At 41.4% G+C, this 12,373-nt stretch overlaps 1 protein-coding gene across 1 annotated transcript in view; it reads right to left on the reverse strand.

Moving 5' to 3' along the window:
• GNB4 (G protein subunit beta 4) overlaps positions 1-12,373 on the reverse strand; it is a 59,210-nt gene that overhangs the window by 32,214 nt on the left and 14,623 nt on the right. The gene's annotated exons all lie outside the window — the stretch shown is intronic.

Genomic DNA, 12,373 nt, shown 5'->3' on the forward strand with positions numbered 1-12,373 from the left:
TTCAAGGCTGAATTATGCGGAACTGGCACCAGAATGGAGTCCAGTGAGAAATATTTTACAATAGTTCAGAGGACACCAAGAGACTTCCCCACTTGGATGTCTGGATTGGTACCTCAAAGAGTACCTGAAAACTGAACCCCACCCCACCCCCAAGCCTTCCCCATCTCAGGAAATGCAAGTCCATCTTTACTTACAATAGTTTAAGCTAAAAATCTGGGAGCAGTCCTGTTTTAATCATACCCTCCTCATCGAATCCATTTGCAAATCATGTCAGTTATTCCTTTAAAAATTATCCAGGTTCTAACTCTGATCTCCTCCACTTCTACTGTCTGGGTCCACACCACCTTGATCATCTCTCACCTGGTCTCCTTCCTACTGCCCTCGACTACTCTCTGGTCTAATTAGAGCAACTAGAGATCCTTTGAAAATACAAGTCACTTTAAATCCTCCAAAGGTTTTCCACTCCACTAAACTCTATTTTGACCCACAGAGCCCTGTATCATTACATACACACACAGACACACACCCCCCGCCTCTGACCTCATCTATCACTCTCACACTCACTCTCTTCCAGTTGTTCAAAGACCTCTCTGATGTTCCTTGAACACGCTAAGCAGGCCCCAGTCTCAGTGTCTTTGCATTTGCTCCTGCCTCTGCTTGGATAGATCTTGTCCCTGATATTTTAATCCCTTGCTCCCTTATATCTGCTCAAATGCGATCTTCTCAGCGGGACCTTTGCTGATAGCACACATGCACCCAAACACGCTCCTCTTACCCTGTCTTGTTTTTCACTATAAGACTCAACACCATCAGCAAGTATTTACTTATTTGTGATCTCTTTCCTTCTGATAAGATGTAAAGGGCAGGGCGTGGTGGCTCACGCCTGTAATCCCATCACTTTGGGACGCCGAGGTGGGTGGATCGCTTGAGGCCAGGAATTCAAGACCAGCCCGGGCAACATGGTGAAACCTCGACTCTACCAAAAATACAAAAATTAGCCAGGTGTGATGGCACATGACTGTAACCCCAGTTACTCAGGAAGCTGAGGCACAAGAATTGCTTGAACTTGGGAGGTGGAGGCTGGAGTGAGCTGAGATCACACCATTGCACTCCAGCCTGGGTGACCGAGCGAGACTCTGTCTTTAAAAAAAAAAAAAGGAGATGTAAAGTTCCTTGAGGCGGGGTCTCTGTTTGCTTTATTCTTTGTCGTATCCCCATCACTTAAGATACTTTGGTCTCCAGTAAATAAAGCAACCTGAAATAGCTTAACAAATAAAGGAATATTCATTCTAAGGATTTAGGATGAATCAGAGAACCAGAAGACAGGAATATTACTGCCTCAAAAGGACACTAGAGGCTAGAAACTGGGAGTATTCTTTCTCCCTGGTCTCTTTTCTCTTCCTTGGTTTTTTTCTTTCTACAGAATGACTTTTTCTGCTCCCCTAAGTACAAAACCCAAGCTTATATCTTTTTAGGTCAAGATTGTAGCCCAAAATGACTGTCCTAAGTTCAAATTCCTATAAAAGATTGATTCCCCTCATGAGAGAGAATTTGTTTTTGGTGTCTATCCTACAATCACATCAACCATGGTAGAAATATCTGTTTATTATGTTCAGACAAAAAAAGAAAAAGAAACCAGCATCTATTTATTCTTTCAGAATTCACTATGTATTTATTTTGTCCAATTAAAAAATAAATGTATTGGGATTGATTGGAATGGCATTAAGGTATAAAACAGTTCCAGAAGAACTAAAATCATTCTAATATTCCATTTCCAATTTAATACTGTGGCGTATTTCTCTGTTTATCCAAAGTTTCCATCTTTTATTTATGAGTCCTAACCATTCCCTGATAAAGTTTGATTGTTTAACAATTTAGTATGCATCTCAGAGAGGGCCCGACTGGACAGATTACAGCCGGTCTGGAATACCATTCTGCTGAACTGAAGACAAGCAGCATGCAGGCTCTTTAAAGTCACAACCTTAGCTGCCCTTGCTGACAGTTCCTGAGATATCCCTGGCCCAAAAGTCCTAGAACTCTGATTGATTTTGATAGCTCTTTATTTTTAGGGTCCCAAAAAATTTGGGGTAAGCAGAACTAGTTTACACCCCTCCTACTAAGTTGCTAACATACTAGAAAGAACTATCAACGGGCCTCGGAACTTTTTAAAAATTTGCAGTTATTATTATTACCATTATTGTTATTATTTGTAGAGATGGGGTTCTAGCTATATTGCCCAGGCTGGTCCTGAACTCCTGGGTTCAAGCGACCCTCCTACCCCAGCCTCCCAAAGCACCAGGACTACAGGCACGAGCCGCTGAGCCCAGCCTGGGTCTCAGAACTTTTAAGCATATTAAAAATTACCTGTTACCCATCCCACTGCTGTCTCAGAATGAAAGCCACACACACATACCAGTGACCTTCTAAAGCAGGAGCTACCTGTAGTAAGAGTTACTTGGGACAGACTATGATCTGTACCAAATGAATGAGAATTTCCAGGCTGAGTGCCCCTAAGGATGGAGGTACCATGAAGAGAAATGGGAAACAAAAAGCAGTTCCCTCACCGCCATCACTCTGTGGATGGGGCACTGATGGGATGACGGGAGAGGCAATCTGTCACAGACCCTGGCCCTTCCTGCACATTCTGGCTGGAATGCCAAGAATACAAGTCCCTAGTGGCTGTTACTTGGGCCATCTCTCAGGATTGTTTTGCAACATGCAACCTCAAGGAATAAGACAATGTCTCCTCAGGAGACAAAGAGCAGAATGACTTCTATTTACTGTAAAAGGGGTAAAACCCCCAAGCTCAGTGTCTCTAGGCTGTGATGCAAATCCAGTGCATGTGCAGCATCCATGTGGGCCTACCTGTGTCACCCTGTGGGCACTGGGGAACATAGGCAATCAACACAAAGCAGGATCACACCATGCTACTCCCCGTGAATAATAAAATCTTTTGTGTCTGACCAAGGAGTCTCATGAAACAATAACAGACTCATTTATTCACTTGTAAGTAGGTAAAGATCCCAGGCCCTTTGCAGTCATGGATACAGGCTTCACAAGAAAAAAGATGAGGGGTCCAATGTGGAAAATAGTGAGTTTGTGGCTCATCATTTCTTAACCAAGCTTCATCCAGTACTTCATCAGGCATTCTAGGTCCAGCACTTCAAGCCTTTTCACAGTACCCCAGACTGCCTGCCCTTCCATCTTGTCACACTCAACAGCAAAAGCAAAACCCTGGATGAAATCAGCTACCTACTTTCTTTCAGCGAGCACTCAAGTGGCCAAACATTGATTGAGAAAGACAAACAATGGGGCATATCAGTCTACTACAAATTCACATCACCAATCTCAACTGGGCCCTCAAAACTACCTGGCAACCCTACACAGCTTTGTATGCACTGCTTCTGCTTTTGCTATCAAATATTTAAATTCATTTGCAATCTTTCCAAAATTTTGACCTTCTCACAAGCCCTCTTGCAGCACATGACCTTGCCATCTATATCATAAAGTAGAAGCCATCAGACATGAACTTTTTCAATTTTCCACTACTATACAAAGCTATAGATACATAACTGACTCAGCATATTCCTCATCTTCCTTCTTTGTGTGTGTGAATGAGAGAGAGAGAGACAGACAGACAGACACAGACACAGACAGACAAGGTCTCACTCTGCTGCCCAGGCTGGAGTGCAGTGGTGGTGAACTGCAACCTCAACCTCCCAGGCTCAAGCAATCCTCCAGCCTCAGCCTCCCAAGAAGCTGGGCCCACAGGCGGGAACCACCACGCCCTGCTGATTTTCTTTTTCGATAGAGACAGGGTTGCCATGTTGCCCAGGCTTGTCTCAAACTCCTGGGCTCAAGCGATCCCCCCACCTCAGCTTTCCAAAGTGCTTGGATTATAGGTATAAGTCACTGTACCCAGTCCTTCCTTTAAATTATAATAGAATAGCTGACTTCTCTCCTGTTTGGGCCAATTCCTCCACTGGCGATTTATTTATTATTCATTCATTCATTGATTCATTCTGAGACAGGGTGTCACTCTGTCAACCAGGCTGGAGTGCAGCGGCACAATCACAGCTCACTGTAACCTCAAACTCCTGAGATCACCCAATTTTTCCACCTCAGCCTCCCCCAGTAGCTGGGACTACAGGCATGCATTATCACGCCTGGCTAATTTTTTTTTGTTTTGTTTTGTTTTGTTTTTTTTGAGATATAGCGTATTGCTATGTTGCCCAGGCTGGGCTTAAACTCCTAGCCTCAATTAGTCCTCCCACTTTGGCCTCCCAAAGTGCTAAAATTATAGGCATGAGCCACCATGCCCAGCCCTTCCACCAGTGATTTAAACTCTCACCTTTTAACCACCAGTGATTTAACTCTCACTCTTACACTTCCAGTATATTCAATCTCATACATTTTTTTCTTTTTAGTCTTTTTATTAATAAAATTTTCTAACACAAAGACTGAACAACCTAATATTCATCACATAGATTTAAAAAATATTAACTTTTTTTGCTGTATTTGCTTTATCTTTTGTTTCTGCTGAAGTATTTTAAAGTCAATTATAGACATCAAGACATTTTAGCCCTAAATACTTCACTATACATCTCTAAAAATATCTACCAAACCACAATACCATTATCATAACTACCAAAATTAACAGAAATTATTTAATATCTAAAACCCAGGAGATTTTCAAATTTCCCCAACTCTTTGACCAATGTCTTTTTACATCTGATTTGTGCAAATCCAGATCCAATTAAGAACTACATAATACATTTAGTTATGTCTCTTGTGCCACCATCTAGAAGAATCCATCTCTTGCCTACTCTTTTGCACTTTCTGACATTGACTTATTAGAGAGACTAAATCATCAGCCAGGTGCAGGTGCTCACACTTGTAATCCCAGCAGTTTGAGAGGCCAAGGTGGGTGGCTCACTTGAGGCCAGGAGTTCGAGACCAACCTGACCAATATGGCGAAACCCCGTCTCTACTAAAAATACAAAAAATTTAGCCAGGCATCATGGCATGTGTCTGTAATCCCAGCTGCTTGGGAAACTGAGGCAGGAGAATCACTTGAACCCAGGAGGCAGAGGCTGCAGTAAGCCGAGATTGCACCACTACACTCCAGCCTGGGTGAAGAGTGAGCCTCTGTCTCAATTAAAAAAAAAAAAAAAGGAAAAAAGACTAAATCACTTGTCCTACGGGATGTACCCCATTCTGTTTACTTCCTATGGTACTACTGTTTAACTTGTTTATCTTCTATACTGATTGCTTGTAAACTGGAAGGGGGTTAGATCTACTGGCTAGATTATATTTAGGTTCAATATATTTGGCAAGAATCCTTCCAGGTGATGCTGTGGACTTCATACTACAGCACATCAGGATGAACTTAATGTTTCTTTGTGCCACTATCAGAGAAGCTAAGATTCCTCAGTGTGTTCAGCTGTTAACAGCTTAATTTGTCCACTATACAGTTATAATCCCTCACTCTCATCCAGCAGACAATCTGTGGGGGAACTTTTCACTTTCAAATGGGTCTTTTCCATCAGCAGTTAAACACGCCCAAGTCTCTCCCTTAAAAAGAAAAAGAAAAAAGAAAAAATTCCTTGACTCCACATTGCACCACCACTTACAGTCCTTTTTCGTCCCTTCATCACGGACTTTTAAAGAGAACTGCCTACACATGACCCCACTTTCTCACATGAAATTCTGAGTTCTCAAACCTCATGTCCAGCAGGCTCCAGCTATGTTTGGGCAGGCATGATGGAGAGGGAGCGTAGTTATAAGGCAAGGGGCTGTCTGAGAAATGTTGCTAAGCTGCAAAATCAGAACCCTTGTGATGCCTGTGCCAGACAACCGCAACCTTTCTTTGGATGTCTGAAAAGAAATGTCAAAGCTGCCCTTTTTTCCCCTTTCCTTTTTGCTGCTAAAAGGAGGAACTAACTTTTCACTCCTTAAAAAAAACACAACTGATTCATTTTGTCACTTGGGAGGAAGAACATTCTGATTACACAGATTTTTTTGGTGATCTTTTCTTCTCAGCCAACAACTGTTGGATTCCTGAGAATACCAATAAAGCATGAATCTAGCATAGACCAATAGATTATAAACTACTCTCAGACAAGCCTAAAGGCTGATGAGGGTAAAACGAGGCCACAGGATGCCCCAGGTGAAGCCTAATATGGCAAGTCCTAGTAAATACATTTTGAAGGTAAGGATCCAAAGTGGCCAAACTGTGTATTGAAATGTGTGTACATAATATGACTATAAAAATTTTTAACTCTTGGAAACAATACTATTACATCAGGTATAGTTTAGTAAGTAGCTCCCTCAGGCTGTTTATCTAAAGCATGGGTAAATTCAGGAAAGGGAAGCTCTTTAGCGACACACTTTGACAGTAGAAAAGAAAGTCATCTAACCACTTGCCCTCCTGCAGTTCCTTTACATCCACAGTTTAATAAGAAACAGAAATCACGGAAGTGGCAAAAGGATGTCTAAAGCTTTGTGATGTGAGGAAAACAAAAATATGAAAAGTGGAGGGAGGGGGGGATTGGCAAGACAGTTACCCACTACTGAAGAAATCCTCCATTGGGTCTTAGCCAGGCGGACTAACTGCAGCATCAATTAATTCAGTGTTCCTTATTTGAAGTTTAAAATAATCAAGATCCCAATCTGAGAAGGGAGTAAACCAAAAAAATAATTTGACTGATCAGACTTTTCCTGAATTAATGACAAAAATAGGAAGTGATTACAGACAGAAAGTTTTTCATCTACACTAGTTACATGCAAAACAGAAAATTGAGTGGGACTTCTCCCAATAACACAGACCTGATAAATGAGCCCCAAAGATGAAGACAAAGAGGCATCAAGCATGCTATTAAAAAAAAAAAAAAAAAAAAAGCTTTCAACATAGGGGAGCAGAATCTCCCCAAAGGCTTACTAACAGTTCAATGACCAGCTATACCCTCCAGCCCCACCACACAGACACATCCGCTGCTGACGATTTTTATAATTATCCCTACATATGAGAAAACTGGGGAGATGAGAAAAGATCAACTATAAGAGCTAGCAGCTTCCAGCTGGGCATGGTGGTCCATGCTTCTAGTCTCAGCCACTCAAGAGGCTGAGTGGGGGGATCGCTTGAGCACAGGAATTTGAAGCTGCAGTGAGCTACAATCACACCACTGCACTCAAATCTGGGAAACAAAAAGAGACCCTGTCTCTAAAGGCTGGGGGAGCGGGGAGCAAACAGCTTCAGTTGGGTAAATACAAGGTATCTATGATGAGAACACAGATACCTCAAAAGAACAAAACACCAAAAAAAAAAAAAAAAAAAGTCACAGACTGAGAAAAGATAGCTGTAAGCTAAAATTCAAATACTGAATTAGCATCTAGATTTTTAAAAGTAATTACTTCAAATGAATCATTAAAAAGACTAACAATCCGATAGGAAAATGTGAAAAATATGGACTGGCAAACCACAGCAGGAAAAGCTGCAGATGACCACATACAAATGAAAAGACACTCGACCTCAGGAATCAGGGAAATGCAAATTAAAATAAGATAGAATTTCATGCCTATTAGATTAAAAACATTTTATATCTCAACCAAGGGTTGGCAAGGTTGTAGAAATGGGACAAATTCCATGGGGCAACTCTTGGGGAAGCAATTTGGCAACATCTAACAAAGGTGACAACACATGTACCTTTCAACCTGACAGTTCAATTCTGCTTCTGGATATATAAGCCCTAAGGAATCTATAGTACATGTGCACAGGATTTAACAGTGTTCATACAGCACTACTTATAATAACAATAAACTGGAACACCAATGCCCACTGACAGGAGAATGGATCACTGTAGTGCTTTCACAGTAAATTATTATACAGCGGTGAAAACAAATGAACTACAGTTACATGCAACATAGATGGATCTTTAAAATAATTTTGGGAGAAAAAAAAGCAAATTCCAGGAGACACATACTGGCATCATACCCCTTTTACAAAACTCAAAAAACAACAACAACTAAATGATACATTGCTTAAGAATGCACACAATGGGCCAGGCGCAGTGGCTCCACACCTGTAATCCCAGCGCTTTGGGAAGTCGAGGTGGGAAGATCGCTTGAGGCCAGGAGTTTCAGACCAACCTGGCCAATGTGGTGAAACCCTGTCTCTACTAAAAACACAAAAATGAGCCAGATGTGGTGGTGTGTGCCTGTAGTTACAGATACTTGGGAGGCTGAGGCATGAGAATCGCTTGAACCTGGGAGGCAGAGGTTGCAGTGAGCCGAGATCACACCATTCCACTCCAGCCTGGGCAACAGGGCAAGACTCTTGTCAAAGAAGGAAAGAAAGAAGGAAAGAGGAAGGAAGGAAGGAAGGAAGGAAGGAAGGAAGGAAGGAAGGAAGGAAGGAGGGAGGGAGGGAGGGAGGGAGGGAGGGAGGGAGAGGGAGGGGAGGAAGGAAGGAGAAAGAAAGCAAGAAAGCAGGGAAGCAAGAGAAAGCAAGAAAGAAAAGAAGGAAAGAAGGAAGGAAGGAAGGGAGGGAGGGAGGAGGAAGGAAGGAAGGAAGGGAAGGAAGGAAGGAAGGAAGGAAGGAAGGAAGGAAGGAGGGAGGAGGGAGGGAGGGAGGGAGGGAGGGAGGGAGGGAGGGGAGGGGAGGAAGGAGAAAGAAAGCAAGAAAGCAGGGAAGCAAGAGAAAGCAAGAAAGAAAAGAAGGAAAGAAGGAAGGAAGGGAAGGGAAGGGAAGGAGGAAGGAAGGAAGGAAGGAAGGAAGGAAGGAAGGAAGGAAGGAAAAAAGAATGCACACAAGCTGGATGCAGGGGAGTGGTGGACGCCTGTAGTCCCAGCTACTCCAAAGGCCAAGGAAAAGAGGATGGTTTGAACCCAGGAGTTCAAGGCTGCAGTGAGCTATGACTGTACCACTGTACTCCAGCCTGGGCAGCAGAATGAGACCCTGTCTCTTAAAAATAAACAAACAAAATAAGCAAGCAAACATAAATATATAAAAGCAAGTGCTATAGGAATCAAAGGTGAGCATATTAATAATTTATCCAACTCTTGCACCTGAAGTCCACTGGGAACAATAAAATAAAAATAAAGAAAAAAGAAAATGAAGCTTAGGGAGGTTAAATAACTTGCTTAAGATTAGAGGCAGAGTTCAGATTTGAATCCAACCATATGACTCTGAAACCCAGGTTGTTTACCACCCATACGGCCTCTTTTCAAAGGGCATCTTAAGACCTCTTTGCTCAATCTAATGATCCTCCCTTCTTATTGAAATTTTATTCCTGAGGCTTTCATGAACCCATACTTCTCCGATTACCCTTGTACTTAATTATTCCTTCTTTTTACCTTTATGGGTCCTTCTCCTCCATTCATTTAAATATTGATTTATGTGTCCAGGGTTCTATCTTCATCAAGCTAGTTAGGAAACTTCCCTCTTGGGAGGAAGCAAAGCTAAAGAGGAATATGAGATACACATACCATCCCTTTCTTTTATAAAAAAACAAAACAAAACAAACAAAACAAACAAAAAAAAAACACAGAAGGGCACAGTGTAATCGTCAACGAATTTCAACCAATAGTGATTTTTGCTCAAGATCACATTGGAGCTGCTTATCACAATCTTCAAAGCGGCATTAACATTGCTGACTAAGGCAATTTTAAACCAATAATTAAATAGAAATTGTTTCATAAACACAGTGCTCTTATTTTGTCACCGTAACTTCTTGATTAAGCACTGTTTCAACACGAATATTCGATTCATTTAACACATTTTAAATAACTATCACATAGTGAAAGCGTTATTGAGCAGAAAGCAGCATATCAGTTATCTTTTAAGAGTTCAGCTGTACCAGTTACAAATATCAAAAGATACTAATGAGCCATTGTATCCAAGCCAATCTGTTAAATAAAATGGAAAAAATACATTTGCATAATTCAAATGGCCTTCTCATTCCATGTCTTAGAATGTCCACAGAACTTTTACTGAAGCAAGGCATTATGCAGGCTGTACAATTATATTGCTGTGTTAGTGAACACATTTTAATCTGCACAAGACAAGAAAATACAAGTATTTCCTAGCTACTGTTTCATACTGATCATGAAAGCTCATATAAGCCATAAAAAATGTTACTTTAATTTGTACTTAGAAAATGTAAGTATAGGCCTGATGCAGTGGCTCATGCCTATAATCTCAGCACTTTGGAAGGCCAGGCAGGCGGATCACCTGAGGTTGGGAGTTCAAGACCAGCCTGACCAACATGGAGAAACCCTGTCTCTACTAAAAATACAAAATTAGCCAGGCATATGCCTATAATCCCAGCTACTCGGGAGGCTAAGGCAGGAGAATCGCTTGAATCCAGGAGGCGGAGGTTGCGGGGAGTTGAGATCATGCCATTGCACTCCAGCCTGGGCAATGAGAGTGAAACTCCATCTCAAAATAAAATAAAATAAAATAAAATAAAATAAAATAAAATAAAAGTAAGTATAAACTACTTTTGCTTCTCTAGAAGTCTATTCATAATTTTAAATTTGTTATAAATTTTCTAGTATGCTACTTTTCTTTTTGCAATACAAATTTATATTTCTTATACTTTATAAAATAATTTTTAAAAACCATAATGAATCAGGTACAATATTTAAAGCTTTTATGTTTTTTTTTGAACCAAGACATTTTAAAACACACATGCCCACCCACCCCAAGTATTTCATACACAGACATCTCCACGTGGCTTGCTTTCTCAGGAAGTTAGTCAAAACCCTACAGCTGCATGTGTACAAGTGGATAAGAGAGGAAAATAGAAGTCGCAGATGCTGAAATTGTAGCATACGGCATTAACTTTTTTAAATCTTGTTTTTTGTTTTGCTACCAAATTACTCATCACATTGAGCATTTTTAAATACCCCTAAAGTAAAATAGTTCAACCTCTTGTGAACTGAAGGCAGGCTGTTTTGTGTTCCAGGAAATAAACAAGGCACTCCTCTCCAGTCTATTTCCCTTCACCTAACTGTTATGTCCTAGTAGGGTTTACTCTCTCACCAAATATTTACTGAATGTGCCAGGAACTGGGGCTACATATGAATAAATCTGAGGCCCAGGTCTCAAGGAGTTTACAGTCTAAAAGGGAAGACAGACGTATAAACACATACACACATAGGCCCATAATCCATTACCCTAAACCCTAGGGCCAGATATATCTCAGAATTTGGAAGTTCCCAGGTTTTAGAAAGGGATGTTCATTGTGTTGGCATAACACCACAACCAGACCCCAGAGCAGCACCCACAGAGTCAAGAATTAACATTTCTGCAGCAAAATGTAAAGCATGCTCATACGAGGTAGGAAAAAAACAGACTAAGAACCTATAACCCCAGCACTTTGGGAGGCCAAGGTGGGCAGATCACTTGAGGCCAGGAGTTCAAGACCAGCCTAGCCAACATGGTAAAACCTCGTCTCTACTAAAAATACAAAAATCAGCAGGGCATGGTGGCGTGAGTCTGCAGTCCCAGCTACTTGGGAAGCTGAGGCATTAAGAATCGCTTGAACCTGCGAGGCGGAGGTTGAAGTAAGCGGAAGATTGCACCACTGCACTCCTGATTGGCAACAGAGCAAGTTTATCTCCAAAAAACAAAAACAGACTAAGCGATAGCTTCACGTTATTACAGTTCAGGTCACACTGTGCCACCAAATGAGTTTAGGTCATACAAGGTTTTGCCACTAAATGATTTATGAAAAGGAAAAAAAAAAAAAAAAAAAAAAAAAAACCTGTAGTTTTCAAGAGTATTTGGTGTTTCTAAATAGTTAAGAGACTGACCTGTAATACATATGAGGAGGATCACCTGGCACAAAGGCAGGATAGGCCAGGCACAGTGGCTCATGCCCATAATCCCAGCACTTTGGGAGGCTAAGGTGGGCAGATCACTTGAGACCAGGAGTTCAAGACCAGCCCGGCTACATGGCAGGTATCCATCTCTACAAAAAAAATTTTTTTAATCACCCAGGTGTGGTGGTGTTTGCCTGCAATCCCAGTGCTTTGGGAGGTCGAGGCGGGACAATCATTCGAGCCCTAGAGGTCAAGGCTGCAGTGAGCTACGATTGTGCCACTGTACCCTAGCTTGGGCGACAGAGTGAGACCCCATCTCAAAAAAAAAAAAAAAAAAAGAAAAGGCAGGATTACCCCTGAACTTCAAAAGTACTAACTAGGAGTTAGCCAACCAAGAGATAACATTTATTGAGCATTTATTACGTGTATGTATACAACTCTGTGCAGTAACTCTTTATTTAGTTCTCAAAACAACCTCAGAAGGTAGGTACCAGTATCATTCTCATTCCACAGATAAGGAAACTTTACACATGGAGGTTATGGACCT

This window comes from Macaca thibetana, chromosome 2, assembly GCF_024542745.1.
Source record: "Macaca thibetana thibetana isolate TM-01 chromosome 2, ASM2454274v1, whole genome shotgun sequence".
NCBI lineage: Eukaryota > Metazoa > Chordata > Mammalia > Primates > Cercopithecidae > Macaca > Macaca thibetana.